Source organism: Nycticebus coucang, chromosome 18 (assembly GCF_027406575.1).
Source record: "Nycticebus coucang isolate mNycCou1 chromosome 18, mNycCou1.pri, whole genome shotgun sequence".
Classification (NCBI taxonomy): Eukaryota; Metazoa; Chordata; class Mammalia; order Primates; family Lorisidae; genus Nycticebus; species Nycticebus coucang.
Genome location: NC_069797.1, coordinates 12,392,870 through 12,417,359, shown reverse-complemented (window position 1 = coordinate 12,417,359; position 24,490 = coordinate 12,392,870). Strand labels below are relative to the sequence as shown.

General features: G+C 47.6%; 1 pseudogene; it reads left to right on the top strand.

The window, feature by feature from the left end:
- On the top strand, positions 1-24,386 carry LOC128571013 (glyceraldehyde-3-phosphate dehydrogenase-like; annotated as a pseudogene).
- Positions 24,387-24,490: the final 104 nt, after the last annotated feature.

Genomic DNA, 24,490 nt, shown 5'->3' with positions numbered 1-24,490 from the left:
ATGCCCAACTGGGTAAGTATAATGCAAAAATCTGAAAAAATTCAAAATCTGAAATACTTCTGGTCCCAAGAATTTTGGATAAGGATATTCAATCTATGGTGCACTTTGACACACAATTTTTTTTTCCTGTTGATGAGATCCAGTTTATCTATTTACTCTTTTGTTGCTCACGTCTTTGGTGTCATATCTAGGAATTCATGACCAAATTCAAGGTCATGAAGATTTATACCTATGTTTTCTTCTAAGAGTTTTATAGTTTTAGCTTAAATTTTTGGTCTTTTTTACTTTGTGGGGGAACAGGGTCCTGCTGTGTTACCCAACTGGAGTACAATGGTATGATCATCGCTCACTATAGCCTCCAACTCTTGGGCTCAAGTAAAGAGATCATCCTGCCTCAACCTCCTCAGTAACTGGGATTTCAGCTGTACACCACCACATCTGGTCATTTTTTATATTTTCTGTAGAGAGAGAGAGAATCTTACGACTTTCCCTAGGCTGATTTCAAACTCCTGACCTCAAGCAATCCTCCCACCTTGTCCCCCAGGGTGCTGGGATTATAGGTGTGAGGCACCATACCCAGCCTATCTTTTTTTTTTTTTTTGTTAAAGAGATAGGGTCTCACTATGTTTCCAGGGTGCAGTGACTATTGACATGTGTGTGATCACAGTGATCCTCCCACTTCAGCCTCCTGAGTAGCTGGGACTACAGGAGTGTACCACCATGCCTGCCTGAGTTTAGGTCTTTAATCTATTTTGAGCCAATTTTTTAATATGGTGTGAGGTAGGGATTCAACTTCATTCTTGAGGTAGGGATCCAACTTCATTCTTGAGGTAGGGATCCAACTTCATTCTTTTGCATGTAGATATGAAATTGAATTGTCCCAGACCATTTGTTTTTTTTTGTTTTGTTTTTTGGTTTTCTTGAGACAGAGTCTTACTTTGTCACCCAGGCTAGAGTACCATGGCAATAGCCTAGCTCACAGAAACCTCAAATTCCTAGACACAAATGATCCTCCTGCTTCAGTCTCCTGAGTAGCTGAAACTATAGGTGCTCACCACAATGCCCAGATAGTTTTTCTATTTTTAGTAGAGACTGGGTCTCACTCTTGCTCAGTCTGGTCTCAAACTCCTGAGCTCAAGAGATCCACCCATCTTGGCCTCCCAGAGTGCTAGGATTTTAGGTGTTAGACCCCCACACCCATCTCAGAACCATTTGTTGAAGAGATTATTCCTTCCCCCATTGAACAGTCTTGGCACCCTTGTCAAAAATCAATTGGTGGTAGGTGAATGGGTTTATTTCTGCATTCTCAATTTTATTCCATAGTTTTATGTCTGTCTTTATGCCAGTACCACACCATTTTTGATTATTGTAACTTTGTAGCAAGTTTAAAAATCAGGAAATTCAAAGTCCTCCAACTTTGTTCTTTTTCAGTATTGCTTGGCCATTTATGGTCACTTGCAATTCCATATGAATTTAGAATTAACTTTTCCATTTCTACAAAAAAGGCTGTTGGGATTTGATAGGGATGCATTAAATCTGTAGATTTCTTTAGGTAATATTGGCATTTTAACAACATTAATTCTCCTAATCCATGAATACCAGATGCCTTTCCATTTATTTATGTCTTCTCCAATTTATTCCAGCAATTTTTTATCCTTGATGGTTTTAATTACCAAAAATATTTTCTTCCAGTCTACAATTTGACATTTAATTTTTTATGAAGGAGGCTTCATGAAGCAGAACTCCTTCCTATCTCTACAGTCGGAGGCAGTGCTACTCTCGTTCAACTCCTCTTTCACAGGTTTTTCCTTTTACTTAATGTCTAGGGCATTGAGGGTCATTTAAGACATCTCTTCCACCCCAGAGTCACAATAAAAATGAGCCAATATTTATTTCTATTAGCTTTATCTAGGACATAGTTTTACCTTTTCTTTCTTTCTTTCTTTTTTTTTTTTAGAGGTGACTCTTTCCCTTTAATGTTGTATTTAGGAAGAGGAAATTAAAATTCAGGGCAAACACTCAGAACAAAGAGAAGGTTGGGAGTTTTATAAAAAGGGGAAATGTTAGCTATTGCTCTTCCAGAAGGTCCATTGGCACTGGTAAGGGTTCAGAGTACTGGCAAGTTCCACCAGTAGCAGCAGTGGTAGGTGACCATCCTGGACTGAAGCAGGTCGTCTCAGAGGCTGAGAATCTTCTCCAGCTGAGTAACCAGTAATTGATAATTTTCATTGAACTGGTACCAAGGCACGAATCGCATTCCTGAATTGTACACAAACTTGGCCCAACAGTATGTAAATTCTTTAAGGGACATGATGTGCCCTTTGGCCCCTTCCTGACACACCCTGCGAAGGCCCTGCTGTATTTCTGAGCAATATATGTAGCAGAGGCAGGCAGAAAAGATGGTCAAGCTCACATTTGGGTTACTGGTCAGAAAGTTCACCACGTGCCATGCACAGTGAGCACAGGGACTCCAGGATATGTACCAGGTGACCTCGTAGTGGAGGTCAGGGGGCACCTCCTTCTGGAACCAAGTGAGGAAGCCCTCTTCTGCATGAGAAAAGGTAAGACCTGGTTTCAGAAGACAACTCCCCACCTTCCCTACCCCCCCCCCCGGAAGGAGCCAGGTGAGTTGCTGTTCTCCCTTCCTTTCACCTCGAAGCAGAGCCAGGTGTCCTTCTGCCCAAGAAGGGCAGGTGTGTTGTTGAACTGCTTGTAGAATGTGTTTGGAGACATTCGCTCCATCGGGTCACTGAGAATCTCATTCAGCTGGGTGCCGGGATCTCATAATATTTTTTCAGTCTGTTCCAACGCATGACCCAACGCATTCCCCAGTGGTCCACAAAGTTTTCCCAGCGGTGTTGAAATTCTTTAGAGGACATGATGTACACCTGAGTCCCTTCCTCAAACATCCTGAGCAGCCCCTGGTGGTAATCCTGTGTCCAGAAGTAGTAGAGGCAGGCAGTGTAGCTGGTCAAGCTCACATTTTCATGTGTGGCCAGAAAGGCAGCTACTTGCCACCCACAGTCGGCACAGGGACTCTAGGACATGTACCAGGTGACCTGGTAGTAGTGGTCACGGAACAGCATGGACCTGACCTAGGTCAGGAAGCACTCTTCTGTGTGCCAAGGAGAATAGCGAGGGCCCTGATTTTGAAAGGCCCCACTGTAGCCAGGTAAGTTGCTGATGGTTGTTTTCACCTCAAAGCCCAGCCAGGTATCATTGTGGCGAGATCTGTTGTTAAAATGGTTCGCTCCATCGGGCCTCTGGTCTGTGAAATCATCCTGCAGCCTTGTTCCTGCCCTTCTCTTTTTCTGGGGAAGTAAGATTTAATTTTCTGCTTTGGTGGCCCTTGGGGAAAGATACCCCTCCCTAAAGTCAGTTTTACCTTTTCCAGTTATATCTTTTATTAATTGGGACTCTTCCTTTGCAATGGTGTGAGGTGGGGTCCACTTTGTGTTCCACAGAGTAAACCATCACGGTGAGGCCACACTTTCCCCCACATGTAATCCCACATAGACACCCATCATTAGGTGAATAGAGACGAGAATGTGACGGGTGCCACTTGTAGGGTTCCAGGAAGGGGACAAGTAATGATCTTGACAAGCAGGGATAGATCAGGGTGTTCAATTAAAGTCACATGAAACGGAGCACAATGCTGGTAAAAAGCCATACAAACCACACTGTGAGCTTTTACATGTCTAGATACATAGCTAAGAACCAAATGTCAGCCTCTTTAAGTGGGATTCCCAGCAGGGGAGGGGACAGGAGAGGACTGGAGGTATTGAGAACACATCACAAATAAAATAAAATAAAAGAATGATGACTTAGCTCCTACACTGGCAGCAAGGAATGAGAAGAAAAGCGTGGCCCCTCTCCACATGAGGTGCTCCAACCAGGATGTGGCTGGAGTGAGTCTGAGGGTCCTGAGTGAAGGAGGAAAGAGCTCTCTCTCCTAGTCCCCTACCCAAGTAATTATGAGACCGAGGTTCAAAGGGCCTCTAAGGAGTTGGATCAAGGGGTCGGTCTTTATAGCCAGGAAGGTGTCTTAGGAACCAACTATTTTACTGATGTTCCAATTGAGGATGAGAGGGGCCAGACGTGCCCACATTGCCCCTGTGGGCCTGTCTGGAGCTGAACCTCCAGCTCCGCCTGGGATCTTTCCCCTACAGACTGCCCTTGGACCAGAAGCCATTGGCCAAACCACCACAATCCCCTCTGGCCACTCTGGCCGAAGGCCTAGGCTCTATCCGGCCCCAAGACGGGCCCAGTGATGAAAGAGCTGCCCCTTCCCTTCATAAGCAGCCACCTGGAGGTCCAGTGCTGTCCAGCCCTTCTCCTTGCAGGGCACATGTCCCCCTCAGACCCCAGCCCAGGAACATCACTGTGTGCACAGTCGTTCCGTTTCCTGTTCTCTCTTGCTCTCCCTTACCCAGTCCTCCTTCCTCCCACCTATTCCCTGGTGAGGGCTCATTGATGGCACGCATGTTGTGAGCACCACTGTGTGCCAGCACCTGGCACTCACTTAGGCAAGAAAAGCCAACACATGAGCCAAGACACAGCAAGAACCAATTAGCAAGGAACCCTTCCATTTTAAGCTGGCAATGTCACAGAAAGGGATCACATGCCAACTTCAAGGAGGGTGTCCAGAGAAGGCCTTTCTAAGGAGGTGACAGTTGAGCTGAGAACTGCAGACAGAAAGAGAAGTAGGGTGGGAGACACAGCAGTGTAAAGGCCTGGAGGCAGGAACTAAGGTCCTGAAGAGGACAGGCCACAGGGTAGAGGGAGCCGAGTGGAGAGACAGGAGGGAGAGGGCAAATCCAAATCCCAGCACCCCTGGCCATCACCCAGCCCAGATGGAGGCTAGAGGCAGAGGGAGACCAGGAGCAAGGCTGCAGCCCCAGTGGCAGGGCCAGGGCCAGGCTGGTGTTTAATTTAATCTTTACACCAACACTCTGAGGTTAGGGGTCTCTGCCATCCGCATTTTACAGATGAGGAAACTGAGGCCTGAAGCTTGTACAAGGTCACATAGCAGAGCTGGGATTTGAACCAGAAGGCTCCCAACATGTCAGGGCCTGGAAAACCTCACAGTCACCCTCTGCTCAGCAACGCGATCCCTCTTACCAGGAACTAGAATGTTCCCAATCTAATAGCCTTGGACTCTTTCAGCCCTTAGAAGTGGAGAGTCCATCCTGGATGTGGGAGACCTGCCCCGATGCAGGCCTAGCCCTCTATGGGCTGTGCAGGGTTCCACCATGCAAAGTCACAATTCACTTATCTGGTGTCCTGATGGTAGCCATTTGGGTTGTTTCTGGGTTGTGCTATCACCAACAGTGCCATGAAGAACATTCCGGGTCCTGCCCCCGGAGCATGTATGCAGGAGTCAGGGCCTGCAGCGTTGGCCTCTCTGGGCTCACCCAGACCTCTGGAATCTGGCCCTAGATTCCAGTGGCAGGGCCAGGGCCCTGCCACAAGCATCTCCAGGGGATTCATGGGCACACTGTAGTTCCAGAAGCAGAAAGGCACAACTTCACCTTTACACACAAGACCCAACTGTCCCCTAAAGTGGCTGCACCAGTTCACACCCCTCAGGAGGTGAGGGGCTCTGCTGCTCAGTGTCCTCAACCATACTTGTTATTGTCACACTTATTTTTTTCCAATCTAGTACATGTGTGCAAACCAGTCCCAATCATAGCATCCTTCACTTAATATTTTTTGTTTGATCCACTTCTTAAGTGATCCACCTCATCGGATCACATTTGATGCTATATGCATATTTTTTTCTACCAGGTATTTAAAAAAATGCTAACTTTGCAAATGTTTCTCCTTGTGTCACTGAAAATCACAGCCCCCACATCGAACATTGGATCCAGTGGTCTCCACACCTGCTGTGGTTTCTCCATTCTCTGTGGCCCACTGCCACCCCCAGGAGAGCTCTGCCCCAGAAGGAGAAGCAGCAGATGTCCTCATGGACAGCAATTTTCAACCCCAAGCCAGCTGAGCTCAGAGGCCAGGCTTCCCACATGACGGGCTCCTGGAGCACTGCCGGTGGGGCTGGCACTGAGGGTCTCAGCTGCCCTGCAGCAGCTGAGGGGGCTATTGGAGGGGGGGCTCGTGACCTGGCCTCTTCAGATTAGATTGGGCTGCCCTGGACTCCCGGAACCTGTCAAGGGAAGCCATTTCTGGCAAAAGGGGGGCTGAGGGCTTCCAGGACGGTACAGTGAACAACTTCCAATCCTGGTGCCCTGGGGCATCTTGCCCCAGCCAGGAAAATCTTGCCTTTGGGGGTTGGGGAGAATGGTTACTGTAGTCCTCAGCCTAGCCCAGCCAGAGCCCTTGCCTGCCTAGAGACAGCCTCTGAGCCAAAATGGTTTGGGTAAGTTGTGGAAACATTCTGGGAAATCCAGTCCGAGGACTACAGGAACCGCCAGGGGGTCAACTCAAGTAGGGGCTTCAGCCCTGCCACTTCTTGGCAGAGTGACCAGTCTCCAGCAAGGCAGCTCAGGCATTTGAGGCTCTGTGTCTCCCCCGTAAAACAGGACCAGGAATACATATATCCAGGGGCCGCTGGAGGAGAAAATGAGACTCCACGAGCGAGTGAGCCAGGCCGGGCCTGGGGGCCTCTGAAGCAGTGATCTATTTGGGAGGTGACCCACACCCAGGAAGCACTGGCAGGAGACTGGGGCAGCAAGGCAGGGAAGGGGAGACTCAGTGAAGGGAACATCCTCAAGCCATAGGCCTGGCAGAGGCAGAGTGGAGCACCCTCCAACGTCCCGCCTGGTGGGGCGTTTACTCACCTATTGCCATGGGCACCGGTTGAGGGCTGCTCCTAGTGGATAGAAAGCCCCACCATTGACCCTGCCCCTCCAACAGCCTGAGACAACCCACAGGGCAAGAACCACAGGTCTGAGACCTCAAGGAGAGGTCTCAGCAGGGCACTGGTGAGCTCAGGATCCAGGCAGGTCCAGAGCTAGTTCCTGACTCTGCCACTTCCTGGATGGTGACCATGGTGAGTGACTGACCCTCTCCATGTGGTTTCTTTTTGAAAATGAGTGAATGCCTTGTTGAGCAGTTAGGAGGATGCTTATCGCTTCTCGGCCTTTTGGCTAAGATCGAGTGTGTAGGAGGATGCTTAGCACAGTGCAGGCTCCTAGAAAATGCTGGATACACATTAGTTATTGTCAAACATGGTTGTGGAAGCACCCAAAGGACCTTTGTTAGGCACCAGCTACAGTCCCTAACACCTTCAAAGAGAGACTGGAGGAGGCAGGGAAAATGTATTGCAGGTGCAGAGCCTCTGATTTCAGCACCAGGGTGTGGAGATGGGTGGCGAGACACCTGGCCAAGGCTAGCCTGGCTCACCAATGCTGGGCAGCTCCTTTCTAGCAAGGCCCCACGCTGCATCCCTGCCAGCTTCCAGGAAGCAGGCAGCCTAGGGGAGCAACAGGTCCTTGGAGCAGCTCTCCTGGGGACCAGGCATCAGGGCTTGGGGAGCTTGTTTCATGGAGCCTAGAGGAAGAATGGAGCCAAGGACACCAGTGTCTAGGAGGTGGTTATCACTCAATGACCAGAGAAGGACACTTTGCTGGTGTCACATAGTAAGAGGTAGGGGGCTAGGACAAGAACTGGGCCCTGACAACACACATCCCCATTCCTGCACTGGCCACAGCGCATTCACTGAGGAGCACTGTCACTGACCAGTGACAGGGTAGGATTACACTGGGAGACCCCCAGCAAACAGATCTGCCCAGAGTGGGGGAGGGTCCCAGCCAGCTCAGCTCTGTCAGGAAGACAGATGCAGGACCAAAGCCTCACTCCCAGGCCTTACTGTTTGGCCAGTATTGGGTCAGCAACTAAGGCACACATTTATGTTCAGAGAGACATCTGTCAGTGGCTTGTTCATTTATTTCTTGGTGAACAATAAATCGTTCATCTTGGAGCACCTACCATGTGTCAAGCTCTGGGTGGGGCTGCTCAGCCTCCCCATCACTTCCTCCAGGCTCTGTCTTAGTGGTCCCTGTATCTGAAATAGCACCTGCATCTGCCATAAACACTCTGAAAAATTGCCCTCAAAAATGTCCACGTGCTTTTCCTGGAACCCTTGAAGGTGTCCACTAGGTTTGAATGTATCTCCTGTATTTTATGTGTTTTAAACACTAACTCCTGTGTCAATTGGAAGTGGGGCCTTTGGCAGGTAATTAGGATTCGATTAGTCATCACACTGGCACCCCATGATGGAACTGGTAGCTTCGTAAGAAGAGGTAGAGAGACCTGAGTTGACTGGCCTCTGCTGTCCCGTGCCATGTCATGATGTTGCCCCCAGCCTCCCACCAGATGACAACATCATGCTCTTGTATTTCCCACTCTCCAGAACCACGAGCTAAATAAACTTCTGTGGTTTGTAAATCACCCAGTTTGTAGTATTGTTACACACATGGAAAACAGACTAAAAAAACCAGTACCAAGGAGTAGAGCCAATAATATACCTGAAAATGTGGAAACAGTCTGGACCTGGGTAATGGGTTCTATTACCCCAAGGGGCTGGAAGAATTTGGAGGAGCAGCTAGAAAAAGCCTCTAATTTGCCTCGGACACAATGCTTTAGGCAATTCTGATGGGGGCTCAGAAAACAAGATGACTAGGAAAAGTCTGGAGCTCTTAACCTGGTTCTGAGAGGATAGAAATATGGATAGTAGGCTCGATGCTCATACTCAGTGGTTAGGGCACCAGCCACGTGCACTGGGGCTGGCAGGTTCAAACATGGCCCGGACCTGCTAAACAACAATGACAACAACAAAAATAGCCAGGCGTTGTGGCAGGCACCTGTAGTCCCAGCTACTTGGGACACTGAAGCAAGAGAATCGCTTAAACCCAAGAGTTTGAGGTTGCTGTGAGCTGTAACGCCACGGCACACTACCCAGGGCCACAGCTTGTGACTCTGTCTCAAAAAAAATAGAAAAAGAAAAAAGAAAAGAAATATGGACCGTAAAGGCCATTCTGATGAGGTCTCAGGGTGGAACTGGGGAACAAGGTGTTGGAGACGGGAGGAAAGGTCATTCAGCAAGAACTTGGCTGGATGGTGTCCATGCTGAGGGCTTTATGAATGCATAACTTAGGAACAAATTAGGATATCTGGCAGAAGAAATACTAAGCAACAAAGCATTCAGGCTGCTGCACAGCTACTTGTAACTACTTACATTAAGCTGTAAGAGGGGAAAGAATTACTTAAAGATGTAATTAATAATCAAAAGAGAAGCAAAGCAGAAAGATTTGGAAAACTCTCAGCCTAGCCATGTAGAGTGAAAAAGCATGTTCTGGAAAGGAAACCAAGGGTGTGGCCCAGAAAGTGTTCACTAAGAAGATTAGTATAGAGAGAGAGGGAAAAGACCCCAAGGGCATTTCAGGGAACTTCAAGGCTGTTCCCCTATCACAGGCCCAGAGGAGAGAAAAATGGTTTTGAAGTCAGGCTGGAGCACCCTTCACAGGCTTATTGCCCAGGGCCACTGGTATCTCTGTTCTCTGCATTCTGGCACAGCACTCCTCAGCCCTCCAGCTGTGACTTAAGTGGCCCCAGGTGCAGCCTGACCAAGACGATATAAGCCACAAGCCTTGGCAGTGTCCACGTAGTGCTAATTCTGCAGGCTCATAGAAGGCATGGCAGCCTCCACTTAGATTCAAACAGTGGGAGCCGCTGCCCAGAGTCCCCGGTGCCTAGTGAAGCTGTGGCAGCAGGGCCACCACCAAGACCCCAGAACTGTAGAGCCACCAGTGTACAGTGCCAGGCTAGGAGAGCCGAATCCTGAGCTGGTCTCAGCAAAGCCATCAGGTGGGGCTGCCTGAGGCCTTAGGAGACACCCCCCAGCTATATGTCCAGGAAGCAGCACACTGAGTGAAAGATTTTTCTGTAGTCTTAAGATTTAATGTCTGCTCTGTTGGGTTTTGGTCTGACTGGGGATGAGTAGCCCTTTCTTTTTGCCTACCTCTGCCTTTCAGGGTGAGAGTGTCTGTCCTGTGTCTGCCTTGTCACCCTTGTATTTGGAAGGAGATTGTTTGATTTCACAGGTTCACAGCTGGGGAAATTTGCCTCAGGATGAATCATGCCTTAGCTGATTCAAATGAGATTTTGGATTTAGGAGTTGGTGCTGGAAGGAGTCAAGATGAGTTAAGATTTGGAGCTATCAGGATAGAATGAATGTATTTTGTATATGAGAAAAATATGAATTTTAAGGGTAGAATGCCTGATCTGAATGTGTCTCCCAAATTTTATGTGTTGGAAACTTAATCACCAAACTCCTATGCTGATTGGAAGTGGGCTTTTGGGAAATGAGCAGGATTCGATAAGTCATCACAGTGGTGCCTGATGATGGGACCGGTGGCTTTATAAAAAGAGAGACCTAAGCTGACACAGCTCCCCAGAACTGTGAGCCAAATAAACCTATGTTTGTAAATTACTCTGTCTGTAGTATTCTGTTACAGTAACAGAAAATAGACTGAGATGGTTTCCTTATATGGCAAGGTGGGTGTGTCTTTGCAGGTGGAACTGAGAATTTTGAGATGAGATTGTCCTGGATTATCAAGGTGGGTCCTGTATATAATTACATGGGTCCCTATAGAAAGGGGTGGGCAGAGGAGGTGACCTGACAGACCACACACATAAGAGGAGACAATGTGAAGACAGAGCTGAGACAGCTTTGAAGATGCTGGTCTTGAAGACTGGGGTGTGTGATTACAAGCCAAGCAGGCCAACAGCATCTGGAAGCTGGAAAAGGCAAAAATAGATTTTGCTCTGGAGCCTCACAGGGAGTATAGCCCTGCAGACACCTGGATTTTGCCCAGTGGTACTGATTTGAGGCATCTGGTCTCCAGAACTGTGAGGAAAAATTTCTGTTGTTTGTAGTAACTTATCACAGCAGGAAACAAACACAGTCTCCCTTCCTCTGCTTTACCAGGCGCCAGCACCTGTTCATATCTATTTAGTCTTTGTCACTCCCAACCAGAAGGTGAGCCCCACGCGGCCGATCAAGGGCCTGGTTTCTCACTGCACCCTTCAGTGAGCTTCAGTGCCCAGCACAGGGTGAATGCATGAGTGAATGAGGGAATGAATGAATGGACATTTTCATTTTTCATTAGTACTAATAACTTTTATATGAATGTGGACCTTAGGCATATGCTTAGAAAAAATCACAAGGGAATTCACACCAAATTCCTGCCAGCACTTAGCCCCAGTAATGGGACTACAGAAAACCTCCCCTTCTACAGTAAACACTTTTGAGGAATTTTACAACCTCTGTTAATTTTTATCAACGAATCAAATAAGAAAGGCAAATCATGAGGAGGGAAGGAGCAGCATTTTCTGCAAAAGTCCAATTTCCTGTGCAGTTAGGGTCAGAAAACCTGCTTGAGTGGGCCAAAGGAGCCCTTGCCTAGCAGGAGCCTCACTGGCCTGGGTGCACCTGGGGCCTTCACAGCCAGTCCCAGTTCCCACTGTCTACTCTCCACCTCTGATCCCGATGAGAGAAGGGCCCCCAGAGGCTCTCTGGGAATGTAGATTCTGAGAGCTTGGGTTTTACTGGACAGGTCTTCCATCATTGACAAAATGCTCCATGCCAGGCACTGTGGACTGATTTGAATCCTCTTGGAAAAATCCCAAGATTTTTTACCAGTTCCCAATTTATGGGGGAGGAAAGAGAGGTGACTTACTCAATGTCACAAAACTGGCAGGTGACAGAGCTGAGAGTAGGTCTCCCATCTACGCTGACCCTTCTAATGAGGCCATGCTATACCCACATGCCTGTGAGCCCATCACTGAGGTCAGTAAGGATTTTCCACACTGGGGCAATGCTCCATCTGGCTGTTCCTGAGCCCTCTGAACCTGGTCTCATCTCTATTCCCCAGCCTATTGAAAATGCCTGTGGGAGTTCAAGTCAGCCTCCCTCAACACCAGGCAAACACCGCCACCTGGTGGGAGATGGGGAAATGGTCCTCAGATCCCATGACGTTTGAGGCCAAGGGCAGAGTTATTTTCTTTGAATTCATAAAAGGGCTAGAAGAGAAGGCCCAGTATGTTACCACAGTTGAAAATCAGAGCGCTGGTCCTGCCTGGGTGTTTCTGGCAGTGAACTCAGACTTTTGGAGTGCCCTCCCATATGATAGCCAGTCCTCTCCACAGTATCCTGCCAGGAGATGGTTAAACCTGAGCTTTAATTCCTGCTGGGGGTGAGGAGTTCGTTCTCTGTAGGTCTTCATCACAAAGTACTTCCTGCTCTCTCCTTGTCACATCCACCCTTGCTTTTCCTCCTACCTCCACGAAGAGTTCATCCAACTCCTTTGCTCTCTGACAGCCCTTCAGAGGATCAAAAGAAGCTCCATGTTCTTCCTGAGGACTGAGCATCCTTAACGGTTGCTCTTGGTTCAGGAGCCTGGCTGGCCTCTCTAAGGCTCTGCCCCTTGGCTTTTCTTGGTCTGTGGGAGCTGGTAGTTGGGGAAGGAGGGCATGAGGGGGAGGGCCACCTCCATTTTGCTGTTCCTTCCAGCAAGCATGCTCTTCCCCGACACCTGCCATGGCTGGAGTCTTCTCACCATGTGTGGCCTCATTCAGACGTCCCCTCCTCAGTGAGGCCTTCTCTGATCACTCTGGGCTAAAGTAGTCTCCCCAGGCACACCCTCTGCCATCATCCATTTGATAATCCCACTATCTAAAATTACATAAATTACATTACATTTTTGCGGCCTGTTCTGCCTCCTTCCCTGTCCCAACCGTGAACTTCACAGGTCCAGGATTTTGCCTGCTGTGCTGGGTGTTGTGTCCAGGGCCCTGGGCATAGCAGTCAGCTTGCACAAGCCTCAGCAGGACAAGGTCTCCCTTGGAGCAGAGCCCAAGAAGGAGCTGAGGGGAAATCATTAATCTGGGGGATTGTTAAGGATTGAATTCTGTCTCCTCAAATTCTTATTTGAAGTACTAACCCCTGAGGCCTCAGAAATACAGTCATCCTTTGGTATCCTCAGGAGATTGGTTGCAGGGCCCCTCAGATACTAAAATCCACAGATGCTCAAGTACTGATATAAAATGGTGTAGTATTGTCACATAACCTACACACTTTCTATGGTATTCTCAGTCATCTCTGGCTTACTTACAACATACATCCTATCAAAACAGTTGTGTTGGTTTTTTATTTGTATTATTTTTATTGTTATATATTTTTTATTTTTTGGAATATTTTCTATCCAATGTTGGTTTGACCCTGTAACCTTATGTGGAGACAGGGTCTTTATAGACTTAAATGTTAAGATTCAGATTAAAATGAGGTCAGTAGGGTGGGTCCTAATCCAATACAACTGGTGTCCTTATAATAAGGGGAAATTGGGACACAGAGACATATGGAAAGGAAAGAGGAGGTGAAGACACAAGGGTAAGGCAGCACCTACACTCCAAGGGGAGGCCCAGAGTAGACTCTCCCGCCCAGCCCTTGGAAGGAGCCTGCCCTGCTGACACCTTGACTTGGAATTCAGGCCTCCGGGCTGTTAGACACTGAGATTCTGTTGTCAAGCCCCAGCCTGCCGTGTTCTGTTACACCCACAGCACCTGCTACAGTGGGCGGTTGGATGCCCCATTTCAGGTATGGACCCCAAACCTGGGAGTGGGAGTGGCTTGTCCACTGTCACTCAGAACCAATCAGGCCACAGACCCGGTCTCACAAAACTTCAGGGCTCAAGCCCCCAATCCAACACCCCCCTTCACCCCAGGCACCAGTGGCCTGAATGATGGGCCCCTGACCCAGAGCAGGAACTAGATGACCCCCCACCTAGCTCTAGCCGGCATGGGGAGCAAAACACAGGCACTCACCCTCTCCTCCCAGGCCGTGTGGGGGCAAGGCAGGTAGTGGGTCCTTTGGAACATCTGGGGCTGGGCTGAGCGAAATATGTAGGACATTAAACCCCACACGGGTCTAGTCAGGACAGTAGCTGAGGGACTCCCCCAGCAATGCAATCCCAGCCCTGGGCAAGCTCAGCATCCTTGAGTGACCTGGCGTGTATGGGGACAACAGCGGAGGAACCACTCTTATTCCTGGGTCCAGCGATGCCTCAGAGGCTGCTGGAAGCCCAAGGAGACCCCCCCTAGGCCAGGGTCCAGCAAGTCTTCCTGGAGGAGGTGACAGACCCCGGCATGAAGTTTTGAAGGGCAAGGACGCATTTACGCCACAAGGTGACAGAACTTCCCGCCGGCTAGATGGTGATAACAAACAAACGGAAATAAGCGGCGGGATGCAGAGAAAGGGGAACCTTGCCGCGGGAGGCGGGTGCGGAGGACAGCAGCCTCCGGGAAAGCCGAGTGTCGGTCATTCCCAAAGGAAAATACGGAGTGACCGCGGGACCCACAGTCCCACTCCTAGGTACGCACTGTCCACAGAAGCGTTCACAGCAGCGTTAGTTCTAATAGCCCCAAAGTGCCAATGACCTGGCATCCGTCAGTGGATAAATGGGTGACAAAACAGGGCACGTCCATGCAGTAGGTATTATTCAACCTTAAACAGCGAAGGAGGTAGAAAGATGAAAGACTGAATCCTGACCCATGTTATGGCATGGGCAGACCTAAGCCTAAGCCGCAGACAGGAAAGGCCACACAGTGCAAGATCCCAGAAGGGGGCAAAGCCATGAAGACTCAGGGTTGCCAGGGGCTGTGGCTTCGGCTTTACCCTTTGGGGTAATAATAATGTTCTGGAACTGGAGAGTGGTGGTTGTACAACATTGTGAATATCCCCTGAATTGAACACTTTAAAATGACTAAAATTGTGAATTTTATGTGATGTGAATTTTGCCTCCATTAAAAGTTTAAGAAGGAAAGAAAGAATGAGTTAACTGCAAAGAAAAGGGGAAAGAGCATACCAGGTGTTGCCAGATGGGAGACACAAACGAACAGCAGCTTTGCTGTGGGTATAAACTTACTCCTGTAATTATTAAGTCAAGAAACAGACTACACGGTATGGGATGGCGTGTAGCAAAATTCTTTATTTAGGGTTTTGATTTTATACCTTTCTAGTCACATACACAATCTATCATCTGTTAGTTTCACCATTACCTCATTTTACCTATCTGAAATTAACTTGAAAGGGAATATCCTGTTACCATATCAACACAATCATTTTTGCAGTAAACATCTTCTTCTAGACACTGACTAATCTCTGGGCAAGTATCTAAATAAAGATCAGAAAGAAGAAAGTAGCCACAAGGGAACAGAGTTAATGGAAGAGTATCTTCAAGCGTTCACTCAGTTTACTCAGTATGAAGTAAGGACTGTGTCTTTTCCTCAGGGCAGAGCACCTATAGACCTCTGACAATATGTCAACCTTCTGGCCCATATCTCTGAGGAAGGGCGGCATGCCCTTTGATCTCAGGCTTCACGGGGTGCACAGCTTCAGAGAATTGGCTTGTGGAATTTTTAACTCCAGGCGAGCTAACTCTGCATGTGTTCCAGGGGGGCCCAGGTCCCTTAAGCCTCTGGAAAAATAGCAAGCCATTTTAAACTCACACTGAGTTCACTTTGTGTGCTTGATGTAGGATATGTTTATTTCTAAATATTATCCTACACCAGGCAGACGAAAGGCCACCAGAGAAGCTCGAAGCCACATGACACCTTCCAGGAACTTCAGACTGTCCAGAGTGGCTGGCTGAGAGAGTAAGCTGGGTGTGCCCTGAGTGCCAGGAAACGGGGTTGGAATTTAATCTGATGGCCATGGGCCATCCAAGGGACAAAAAAGGGGTGTTAGAACTTAATCTGATGGTTATGGGCAGCCCAAGGTGGGTCCTGAGCAGGGGAATGGAGTGTTCAGAAAACTCCCAGGGCTGCCAGGGAGAAGGGTCAGGAGAGGGGCTGTGGCCAGAAAGAGGTGCAGTCAAGTCAGGAGAGAGCAGAGGAGGAGGGGACAGGAAGGAGAGGTGAGGCTGAGGAAGTCCATGCCTGGGGAAAAAATGTGGGAGAAGAGGGAGAGAAAGGGGTGAGGCTGTCAGCCAGTTGAGACTTGGTGCTGGGGCAGGAGCACTTTGGGAGTAAAGTGAATAGGTCTAGGATGGGCTGGGTTGGATGTGCCTGAGAGACATCCAGGCAGAGCCCTCGGGCTCCTGGGCATGAGGGTCAGCCATTCTAAGGGATAGTTCTGGGCTGGTGATAGGGCCCAGAACTCAAATCTGAAGGCTTAGAGCTGCCAGAGGAATGGGTATCCAGCGCAGTAGCTTTGAAACCTTGGTGACAATCTACGGGGGTGGTTTGCCTCATGGGCTCTGAAGCCAGTAGCCTGGACTCAGATCTGAGCACTGCCACTCATGGTTGTGTGACACTGGAAGATGCAAAAAGAGTCAGTGAGTTCATACATGCCAAGTGCTTAGAGCCATGCCTGCTGGCTGCTTTGTGAATATTGGCCACTATTTGAGGTACATGGGGATTATGAGGGGATCTTATTAAAGAGGAAGACTCCTGAGCCTTACCCTCAGAGACTCCACCCCCAACAGCTTTGGATACTGTCTGGAAATCTGGCTTTTTAACAGTTCTCCTACCTATCTTCCCAGTGCCATCCTGAAACAAGTGGTCGCTGGACCTCACGGTCTTGGTAGAGCTAAAAGGGGAGGCCAGACAAGCTCTGGGGATGCTCAGGTTTTGAGGAACCAGTTGCGATGAGAAGACAGGGATCTCAGGACAGAGCAGGCAGAGGTGTGGGAGGAAACTGGCAAGAAAGGAGACCCAAGTAATGAAAGGAGGGTGGAATTTCAAGGAGAAATAAGTGAGCTCCGGGGTGACATGCTGTTGCAAGAACCAACTAGGGAGAACAAAACAACCTCTGTCTAAGGGACTTCGCAACAGAAGGTGGCTGGTGACTTTGGGGCAGATATTTCCATGAAGCAAGTGGGGGTTCAGGAGTATAGTGGGTGTTACGTGCTGAATTGTGTCCCCCTCCCAAAGTTGTTGTTTTTTTTTTTTTGGTTGGTCGGTTGTTTGTTTTTAGAGACAGAGTCACTCGATAGAGTGCTGTGGCGTCACAGCTCACTGCAACCTCCAACTCCTGGGCTTAGGCAATTCTCTTGCCTCAGCCACAGGCACTGCTCCCCTCCCAAAGTTTTGCAGTGAAGTCCTAACCTCTAGTACCTCAGAATGTGACTGTATTTGGAGGAAGGGTCTTTAAAGAGGTAATTAAGTTAATGAGGTCATATGGATGGCCTTAATCCAATATAACTGGTGTCCACATGAGAAGAAGAAATTTGAACAGACACGTACTGAGGGAAGACTGCGTGAAGACACAGGGAGAAGAAGACACCATCTACTAGTCAAGGAGAGAGGCCTCAGAAGGAAACCCTGCTGACACCTTGGTCTTGGATTTCTAGCCTTCAAACTGTGAGAAAATAAACTTCTGTCCCACTCAGGCTGCGGTTCTTTGTTATGGCAGCCCTTAAAAAGCAATATAAGAGATGAGTCAGCAATGCTCTTAAAGAATATTTTTACAGAACAATTATAAATGCTCAACATAACACATGAAGTGCAACATACTTGGGGCATAATGGGTGCGCAAAAGTCCTGAAGAAAGAAAAAGCAACAAAAAAGAAACAGGGATTCTGTATGAAGAACAGAATGTCAGGCCAAGGCATGGGCACAGGTGCCTCACACCTATATTCCTCACACTTGGGTGGGAGGATTGCTTAAGGCCAGGAGTTACAGACCAGTCTGAGCAACATAAAATAGAAAAAATTAGCTGATCATGCTAGTCTGAGCCTTTATTCCCAGCTCAAGAGGCTGAGGCAGGAGGTAGAGCCCAGGAGTTTGAGGTTGCAGTGAGTTATGATGCCACTTCACTCTAGCCTGGAAGACACAGTGATTCTGTCTCAAAAAAAAAAAAGAAAAGAAAAAAAAGAAGAGGAAAAAATGTCAAAAATTAGCAAGAACCTCATTAACATCCCCAGAGAGGTGAGAGAACTACAACCATAAATCAAAAACAAGGTGCAAGCTGGGCATGGTGGCTGTAATCCCAGCACTTGGGAGGCCGAGGTGAGTGGATTGTTTGAGCTCACAGATTCCAGATCAGCCTGAGCCAGAGTGAGACCTTGTCTCTAAAAATGGCTGGGCCTTGTGGCGGGTGCCTGTAGTCTCAGCTACTCTGGAGGCTGAGGCAAGAGAATCACTTGAACCCAAGAGTTTGAGGTTGCTGTGAGCTATGACACCACAGCACTCTACCAAGGGCAATAAAATGAGACTCTGTCTCAAAAAAAAAAAAAAGAACAAGGTGCAATAAAAAAGGAATATTCAGAAAAGGGCCCATGTAAATTATCCACCTATACATTATTTTAATATTACATATTTTATGTTATATTATTCACATATTATAATATGTGTTATATATTATGTTATATTTATAGACATTTAAGTTCACAAACCCATCCTAGATAAAGTGCAACATACCTCATTGCTGAATATCACTACAGTCATCTTCAAAGTCCTCCCTTGGGAGCTATGCACCAACATCAGTGCCTAGTCCACCTTTCAAAGCAATTTTGGAACTCTTTTTCTGGAATGACCATCAGAGCTGTTGTCATATTTGTTGGCATCCCACCCCGACAGAAGTGTTCCCTGAGACCTGTGGAAACTGGTGGTAATTGACTGAAGAAATATCGAGTTAGAAACAACAGTAAAGAAAGAGACATGAGACAGAGTAGAATTAAAGGTGGGAGCTCAGGGGTCCATCGCCTGTTTGTGGGCTTCTGGCAATGGCCCAGAGTGTTTGCTCCACTCTGATTGTATTGAAGTCTATTTGCCCACAGGGTAAGATGAGGGAGGGAACAAAGGTGTCAGCAGTTTCTCACATTGATCATATTAGCTCCTACTATTATTATTAACCTGAAGAGTAGCCTTCAATAATCTGAAATCTGAGCCTTGTATCGGGAGAGCCTCCTGCTTGAGGTCACATACACAGATCTCTAGGGAAGTGTTAAGCTCTGCTAGTTCTCTGTGGAATAAAAAATGCCACTGGCATTAATTTCCTCTGAGGGATGGGTGGGAGGGAGGCATTTGCCTCCCATCACCACCACAGGGGATTTTCCTCTGTGATAAGGGATATAAGCTCTTCTGCCCATATCTCAGAGTTCGAGCTACTCCCCTGGTCTCTGCCCCAAGCAAATGCAAATCTCCACAATGGGTATCTGCTTTGCCTGTTTAATGGGCAGGAAATGCCCTAGAAGATGTATCTTTTCTAGGACTTGCTATAATCTCTTCTATGGCCATTACTCTCCTTAGAGTGTTCACAGACCCAGCAGGGTGTTTGTAAGCTATATCCCCAACAGGCTAGAATTTCAGAAAAGGCAAGAAGCTTACTAGCGGCTAGCTTAAATGTAAACTAGCTGACTTTTCTTTGTTCCAACTCAATCAGCTTGCTTTTTAGTTTTCCGCTTTTTCTAGGGGTGCTTTCCTTTGCCAAGAATGGGGTCTTCAATCCCCATTCTCCCAGCAATATTACCCTTGATGTCCTGAATATCATCAAAATGTCTTCCTTCCTCTTTTTTTTTTTTTTGTAGAGTCTCACTTTATTACCCTCGGTAGAGTGCCATGGCATCACACAGCTCACGGCAACCTCCAACTCCTGGGCTTAGGCAATTCTCTTGCCCAGCTATTTTTTGTTGCAGTTTGGTCAGGGCCGAGTTTGAACCCACCATCCTCCGTATGTGGAGCCAGTGGTCCCAAGCCATAGGCACCACCCAGAATGTCTTCCTTTCAATATTCCTTTATCTTTGGGTAAAGAAGAAAGTCTTTGGGAGCCAGACCAGGTGAGTAGACAGGGTGTTCCAATGCAGCTATTTGTTTACTGGCTAAAACTCCCTCACAGACAGTGCCATGTAAGTTGGTGCATTATCGTGATGCAAGAGCCACACCTTTCTCATGCCAAGATTTTCAGTGAAGATTAACCTGTTTCCCTATCAATGTTTACTTGGTCTGCTATGCTTCTCACAGTCAGCCAATGATTTCAATGTTAAATTTGACAAATGTTCACAAGGTTTTTGTCATTTCTGCTCATTATTGGCTACTCTGACCTTTCTTCATCAATGAATTCTTCATTAATGTTTTCTGTCCCCTGAGAAAAACATTTAAATCCATGTTAATGGACGCATTGTCTTCATGAACTTGGACTAACATGTCCCTGAGTTCACTTCCACTCTTGCCAAGATTAAACTAATGTTTGTTCATTGCTTTAACTCAAGCTCCAACATTCTCATGATGGCACACAAAAACATGCAGCAATAATGAACACCACTCAGCAAGATGCTGTCACATGTTGACATGAACATAGCTATGAGACACTGAAGTACCAAGGTTATGAAACCTTACCAAGCTGTTTGAACAGTGCAGCCAACATAAGCATAGGTGGCAAGTTCATGAACTTAATTGTCAGACTTCAAATGTAGTACATAGATTTACACATATATACACGTAGAAATTTAAATATCAATGTAACAGAAAATAAAATTGAAAGAAATCTCTAAGAACAATGAGATAGATAGAAAATAGAAGAGAAAAAAATAAGAAAATGCATCAGATCCATACAGGAGAGCCAACACCTGAGTTGCAGGAGTTCCACAAAATAAAAATGAAGGGAAAGAAACCATCAATCATATAATTCAAGAAAATATCCCAGAACTGAAGGACAGACTTCAAAGATTGAGAGAACTCACCATAATGATGAATGAAAACAAATTCACATCAAAGCACACTGGCATAAAGATTAGAGATAAATAGAAGACCCAAAGGTGCGTGTGTGAGAAGAATTCGCATACAAAGGAGCAGAAAGCAGACTAACTTTAGACTTTTCAACAGCAACATTGGAAACTAGAGAGCAATGGTACAATGCCCTTGAAATAAATTAGTCATGTGCCAGTGATATTTTGGTCAATGACAGACCCTATATATGACGGTGGTCCCAAGAGATTATGATAACATTTTTACTGTATCTTTTTTTTTTTTTTTTTTTTTTGAGACAAAGTCTCACTATGTCACCCTCGGTAGACTGCTGTGGCATCACTGTTCACAACAACCTCAAACTCTCAGGCTTAAGCAATTCTCTTGCCTCAGACTCCTAAGTAGCTGGGACTACAGGTGCCCACCACAATGCCTGGCTACTATGTTGTTGTTATTTTCATTGTTGTTTAGCAGGTCCAGGCTGGGTTCAAATTCACCAGCCCCATGACTGGTGCCTTAACCACTGAGCTTAGGCACCGAGCCTACTGTACCTTTTCTATGTTTAGATGTATTAAGATACACAGGTACTCACCATTGTGTTGCCATTGCCTGTACAGTGATATGCTGTACAGATTTGTGACCTAGGAGCAGCAGACTGTACCATATAGCCTATGTGTGCAGTAGGGGTGGGCCATGCCACCTAGGCTTGCACAAGTACACTGTGATGCTCTCATAATGACAACATCACCTAAGGCAGTGGTTCTCAACCTTCCTAATACTGTGACCCTTTAATACAGTTCCTATGGGTCGTGACCCACAAGTTGAGTAAGGACTCATTCTCCATTGTTAAGTGACACATGATGGTACTTCCAGCCTTCAATTTTTTGCCCAGCCAAACTATAGACAAATAGGAAGGTGGACAAAAGGCATTTTCAGACATGAAAAGTCTTATGAAATTTACTTCCCATATGTCCTTCTCAGCAAGGGTGGAAGATAAGTTCTATCAAAATAGGAAAGAAAACCAAGAAAGAGGAAATCACAGGAAACAACAGATCCATCACTTGAGAGAGAGAAAGAGTGATCAAAGGTAATGCAGAGGGAGTGCCTGGAACACTCTACGCTGTGCCTGGGGCAGAGGGGACAGCCAGTCCAAATTGGAATGGGCAGAAGGCACCCTTCAAGAGATTCCATCAAGAAGACTAAACTGGTTCGGTGCCCATAGCGCAGTGGTTACGGCATCAGCCACATACACCGAGGCAGGCGGGTTCAGAGCCAGCCTGGGCCAGCTGAACAACAATGGCAACTACAACCAAAAAAAAAAAAATGCCGGGTGCTGTGGTGGGTGCCTATAGTCCCAGCTACTTGGGGAGGCTGAGGCAAGAGAATCACTTAAGCCCAAGAGTTGGAGGTTGCTGTGAGCTGTGATGCGACAGCACTCTACCAAGGGCAACATAGTGAGACTCTGTCTCAAAAAAGAAAAAGAAGATTAAACTGACAGAGCACATGAGGTAAACAAAAGAAATGACAGTAGATTTAGACAACTGGCAGAAGGCTTGAGGTTGAATTAGGAATAAATACATTCAAATGGAACAAAACCAAGGAAAGGATATTTTATCTGCATATGCCACATGGTCACTGTGAGTGGTGTTTACTTGGGTATCAGAAAGTGCACGGTGGACATTGGGCATGTCAGTCCAGGTCATCCAGGGAGTTGTCATGAGATGAATTCAGAATATCAAGAGGACACTAGTGAGGGACACCTGTGAAAGTCATGAGGGGGGAGATAGGCTGGAGGAGGCCTGGGCAGGGATATGGCAAACTGTGATACAAAGACCACCCTTCTGGGAGCTCCAGGACCCGCTGTACCCACTCACTGGTTGGGGGCTTCCCTGGGAGAGCATTGCCTCAGCTCAGATGCCACCGGTTTCCAAAGGTGCCATGGCTGGGGGCTTACAACCCACTCCACAGTCTTTGCAGCTGCACAAGCTTTTCCTCAAAGCAAGAGCCAAGCATGCACCACCAAGGCTGACATTTTGATCTCATTTAAACCATGACCTGATTCCAATGGAGGGTGAGAGCTCTGAAGGGTCCATGTGGGTACTAAGGGGGGCACAGAGTGGGAGCTACCTGCTCAACAGCAGTAGGCAGGTGAACATCATGAGCTTCCCAGCCGAGCAGCCAAGAGACCAGCCATTAGACACTCAGAGGCACAGTGAGCACAAGAACCACTCAAAAGTTCTGAGAGCAGGGCAGTGCCCATAGCTCAGTGGTTAGGGTGCCAGCCATATACACCGAGGCTGACTGGTTCAAACCCAGCCCAAGCCAGCTAAAGCAATAATGACACAGCTACAACAACAACAACAACAACAACAAAAATAGCCGGGCGCTGTGGTGGGCGCCTATAGTCCCAGCTAGTTGGGAGGCTGAGGCAAGAGAATCGCTTAAGCCCAAGAATTTGAGGTTGCTGTGAGCTGTGACGCCATGGACTGAGAGCAACATAGTGAGACTCTGTCTCAAAAAAAAAAAAAAGTTCTGAGAGCAGTTTCCTCTGGGAAAGGAGGCAATTGGGGGGAAGGAGAGACTATTATTTTTACTAATAAACCTTTAATACAACTAGGCTCCTGGCTCTCTGGTTCTCCCACTCATCAGACAGCCACTTCTAGTGCAGCACCAGCCACATCCCTGAGGCACCATAGTGAAAGTGAAGGATGGAATAAATTTAGGCTTTGGTCATATTAGGCGCCTGATCACCAGGGCTGCTTTTAACTCTGGTAAAGTGGATATTGTCGCCATCAATGACCCTTTCATTGACCTCAACTACATGGTCTGCATATTCCAGTATGATTCCACCCATGGCAAATTCCATGGCACAGTGAAGACTGAGAACGGGAAGCTTATCATCAATGGAAATCCCATACCACCTTCCAGGAGCGAGATCACCTGAGGCAGGTGCTGAGTATGTTGTGGAGTCCACTGGCATCTTCATCACTATGGAGAAGGCTGGGGTTCAGCTACAGGGGGGTGCCAAAGGGGTCATCATCTCTGCCCCTTCTGCTGATGCCCCCATGTTTGTGATGGATGTGAACCACGAGAGGTACAAAAACAGCCTCAGCATTGTCAGCAATGCCTCCTGCACCACCTACTGCTTAGCCCTCTTGGCTAAGGTCATCCATGACAACTTCAGCATTGTGGAGGGACTCATGACCACAGTCCATGCCATCACTGCCACCCAGAAGACCATGGATGGCCCCTCTGGGAAGTTGTGGCATGTTGGTCATGGGGCTCTCCAGAACATCATCCCTGCCTCAACTGGCGCAGCCAAGGCTGCGGGCAAGGTCACCCCTGAGCTGAATGGGAAGCTTACTGGCATGGCCTTCCATGTCCCCACTGCCAACATGTTGGTCATGGATCTCTCCTGCCATCTAGAGAAGGCTGCCAAATAAGATGATATCAAGAAGGTGGTGAAGCAGGCATCAGAGGGCCCCCTCAAGGGCATCCTGGGTTACACCGAACACCAGGTCGTCTCTTCTGACTTCAACAGTGACACCCGTTCTTCCACCTTTGATGCTGGGGCTGGCATTGCCCTCAATGACCACTTTGTCAAACTCATTGCCAGGTATGCTAATGAATTTGGCTACAGCAACAGGGTGGTGGATCTTATGGCCTACATGGCTTCCAAGAAGTAAGAACCTCCAGACCACCAGCCCCAGCCAGAGAAGGAGAGGAAGAGAAAGGCCCTTAGCTGCTGGGGTGCCCCTGCCTACTCAGCCCCCCACCTCACTGAGAATCT